A 4,697-nucleotide genomic window follows, 5' to 3' on the forward strand; every position below is an offset into this window, starting at 1 on the left:
GTTGGGTAGGCTCAAACACTTGAATTATAAGTTCACAAAAAATCATCTAAATTATTGGGTTGGCTCGGACCCCGGACACAAGTACGGCTATAATATAGTTTACAAGTGAGTTGGAAATAATGTGAGATGTATCATTCATAACCAGAGATTTGATGGTTCAAAACAGGGAGGGAATCCCTCCTATCGCCCCTTCAAATCGCACCCTGCATTAATATGAATAGATACATGTGTGTTTCGCTACTTTCAAATGACAAACTTCTGATTTTCCGTTTTATCACATTCGAAATGAGCTTTATATGTATGTTTCGAAATTATCTGTTTTTAAAATAACCACCAATTGTAAGAAATAAGGAAATAAATTAAAATAAAATAAATAAATGTAGCTTTAAAAAATAGGAAATCTGTGTGCGCTCTTCCAATATGGAATTTTCCGTGCCCCAACATTTAAATATATACTTTGTACCCCCCTGATGAAAATTCTCCTGTGCCTCTGAACGCACGTATGCACCATCCAAGTTCACAAGTTCAGCTCCCCCAGAAAAAAAAATTCTGCGTATGCCAGTAGCTTACGTCCCTGTTACCTGTACAGCTACCCCCACTTCGAGCACTACTGTTGGAGTGTAACCGTAAAATTAACTGTAAGCCGTAGGTAGAATCAAAGGACCAGCCACCTTACGTAAATATAAATACAAATGTACACACACACACACACAGCTATTTTATTCGAGAAATAAAATTGTGTAAAATGAAACGTTTTAGCGTTGCAAGTGTATTGGATTGATGGATGTCAATTTTATGGCATGTAAAGCTAAGTTCAGGTTTATTAAAGTGTTCCAATTAATCCTTCGCGCTATTTGTATTTATTATAACTTAAAATTTAATACAGACTAGTGTTTGATTTCTAACAGATTCACAGTGCTCTATCTGAATCCACTTCCAATACTATCGTGATTTGAGATTTTGTGCAATTTCGCCATGGCAACCTTAAATACATATTATAATATGTATATACTGTTTGGAGTTATACAGACTTTTCCGTTTATAAGATATGAGGGTAAAAAATGACCGAATTTTGGGCCTTTGTGAGTTCGGAGGGTGTTGATGGGGTGTGGATATATCACTGTGATCACGTAATGCACTTAACTTTTATTTCCGACTTTCTTTCCGTTCTGTCCAATGTCTGTTGGCCAATAACATTAAAGTTCAGCAGCAACAAATATTTTCCACATGACTTGATCAGCCTTCGAACGTCTAGCTTGCATTACGTAATAGTCTTGTTTGCACGGGGAGTAATATTGGATGACGTAATGTATCTAGAGGGAGTCTCAGATCTAGTTACATCTAAAATCATTTTAGCCTTGTCATTTCGAATCGCAATTTATGCAGGCCAGAGACCTTGAATCCTCTTGCAAAGAACGTCAGTCAATTTTTTTTTCTGTCCGAAACGGCGTCGCTCATTCAAGGATATTCGGACAGCAAATAGTCAAATTTAAAAGTTGTAGAATTGGTTCGAACATAGTGGTCCTTAATTAGTTCAACTTTTTCTACTTGGCCTCTTCATAAGTTTCGATCTTGAACTCATTAATTACGTTCTTTTTTTTTTAAGTGTTTCCTATCTATTTTAAGCAATGATGCAAGCTTGCAAGTATTTCTGTAAGCTCCTAATAAATTGTAAAAAATGTGGTTACTACTTTTCTTTTTTCGTCTTGGGCAATGAAATATGTCGACATAAAAATCCAGTTGCGATAACCGGATTGGAATTTCATTAATGTTTGGAGCAGATCGCCAAACAGAAGAACCAAGCAGCAACTTCCCACATTTGAAAATGCCTGCCGAGACACCAAGGGTGGATTGAATTTTTAAAATATAATTTCCTGGTTCGTAAAAAACTTTTAAGGTGTAATAAACTTATTCTTTTTAACAGAGAGGTAGGTAGCCCGGGTAATGGAAAAACATTGTCTTAGAAAATTTTAGATCTTGAACTTTACTACTTTATGGGATATCAACAAATCACTTTAGGTTCATTGTTGTCTCTCACGGCCGGCGGGTTAGTTTGCTGCTGCCTTCAGCTACAATTTGGTAGAGCTTGCCCAAGATAAGAATGCCCCTGTGGCACTGTAGTCGAATTTTGAACTGCAAGCGAGCGGAGGGAGAGTGGGCGATGCAATCAGCTGCTTGCACTGTTCCCGTGTTCATGCGACAAATTGTGCATCACCGTCAAAAGGTACGAGACAAGGGGAAGCGAAAGGTGTACACTTTAGTTCGCGAATTTGCTGGGGGCATTCTTATCTTAGCTATGTTGTATGTCTATCAGCCGCAAATTTCTTTTAAAGCTCTGTAGTTACTGAAATAGTTGACACAAACTGATGGATACGGGTAATTATAATGTACGAGGATGTATGTGCTGGGGTATTATTAAGGCTTGTACACTTTAGTTCGCGAATTTGCTGGGGGCATTCTTATCTTAGCTATGTTGTATGTCTATCAGCCGCAAATTTCTTTTAAAGCTCTGTAGTTACTGAAATAGTTGACACAAACTGATGGATACGGGTAATTATAATGTACGAGGATGTATGTGCTGGGGTATTATTAAGGCTTGGTGGGTATGGTATTTTGGGTTTGTGTGTTTAAACATTTTCTGGTTAGTACTTTAAAATTCGATATTTTATTAGGATTGATTTAATGCAAATTGCCCGTCATGCCCATTCACTTTGTTTTGAATGATCCGTAAGATGTAAGAGGAAAAGGAATGAGCATTGCGGCAGTCAATTTGACAGAAGTTGTCAACATCTTCACGGGAAATTTGTTTGAATTTAACCTAGCGATAAAGTGAATATACACGGTGATGGTCAATGGGGACATTCATTTGCAACTGAATTCTTTGCGATTAGCCAAAAGTGGAAGAACAGCGATGGTGACGGCGCTCCCTTCCACGGATTATAAGATTTGCAGTCCCTCCCCAATGAACCCCAGTGGTCGTGACCAAATAATTAAAGGGTCTCGAGTTCGATACCCCGTGGAGAAACAGAATAGTTTGGATTCCACTTTAAGCTGTAAGTCCAGCCCCCGATTAGCCTATCTGTGCTTAAAGTGGGCTTCAAACGAAAACTCAAGATTTATGAAATCTACACATTTGCTTCCACTAATCACTTGGCAGTTGAATTTCATGATTTTCAAAACGAGTAAAACTAGAGAGCACGTCCATTTAGTCTATTGTTTTATTGAAATTGAGTTTAAGCTCAGTTTATGTACAGGAGGGCTAATCGGGACTGGACCTATAGTTTAAAGTGGGATACGAGCCACTATGCACCTCATTTTATGCACATTAAACCCTGTATCGAACCCGGAACCTCTATTTATTATTATTAGTGTTTTTCAAAGGAAGTAGAAAGTCGGAACAAGCTTTCTATAAGCTTTATAACTTCTCTTGTTGCGGAAAGCAATTCGATATATTCGTACAAATATAAATATATTGAATGTATGCCATATTTCTTTTAAAGTGTGTATATAAATTAAGTAATTATGCGTATTTCAACTAGGGTTTTCCAATATTTCGTCGTGTGTGAATCATAGACGTAACTCCAATTTATCAAATTTACTGGAGATTGGAAATAATGTGTTCTTAGGAATATGTCTGACTCATAAAAAAGTCAGTAAATTGGAGATAGATGTGACACGTACTTTCTCCTTGGACCAATATTTATTATTAATTACCTTCCTTTTGTACAAATATTTATTGTAAAAATGTTTATTGTTATTAATCTTAATTTCTGTAATTTACGTATCACTGATAATGTCAGGATAGTGACTGACCTGTATATACTTATCTCGTTAAGAGCTGTTACCATGGAAATTACGATTGTGTTTTGTCTTGTTTTTGAAGTTCGGGCTTGGAGTTTTAATAGTGTGATCATGTTGAATTATAAGAAGTTTAATTTCTTTGAGTGAAATGGATTATATGTTAGGCATATATATATATATATTTTGCAAAGAAGTAAATTAGACTTCCTTTTTCTTAGTGAAAACTTAACTTTGATTTTTATTTGACGAACTAACAGATAGATATTACCAAATACCCTGAGAGGCATCACGTGAATGCTTTCGAGTCCATGTGAACTTATTATTTGGTGTTTTAGTTAAACCGTGTTCTTGTTACTAAAAGAGCATGTCAGGTGACTCCACCACAGATTAATAAGATCGCTTACTTCCTATCTCTCCTTTGTAATCTGTGCGTATACCAAACCGGACATGTGGAGCCACCCTACGGCTGTTTCGAAACGTAAAGCGTTGTCATAGCAACCTCTCCGCCAATCATATCTTACTCTTGGCAGTGACAGTTGAATACGTCTCAGCGCAATGATCCGCTCCCCCACCCTTCCATTCCTGCTTTTATTTTCTGCTAATAATTCGGGACATATCTCGTAAGGTCGAATTAATTATTTTATATAAGTGCATAAAAATGTTCTACAAGGATAAATACCATTGTTCAGTTAATGCACGTTACGTTTGAATGATTTCTACATCTAAGTTACGAGATGTACAGAATAAGTAGCCCAGAAGCACAACATACGAAAATAATTTCAAGTTCCTGAAATTCCAGCACGTAAATCATTCCATTGTGCATAAAAAATGGTCCGTGTATTATCTGTGGTAATAAGTATTTTTATGTCGTATTCTCCCTATTATGCGTTGCTTTT

The sequence above is a fragment of the Lepisma saccharinum genome, chromosome 1 (genome assembly GCF_977018435.1).
Source record: "Lepisma saccharinum chromosome 1, izLepSacc3.1, whole genome shotgun sequence".
Taxonomy (NCBI): Eukaryota; Metazoa; Arthropoda; class Insecta; order Zygentoma; family Lepismatidae; genus Lepisma; species Lepisma saccharinum.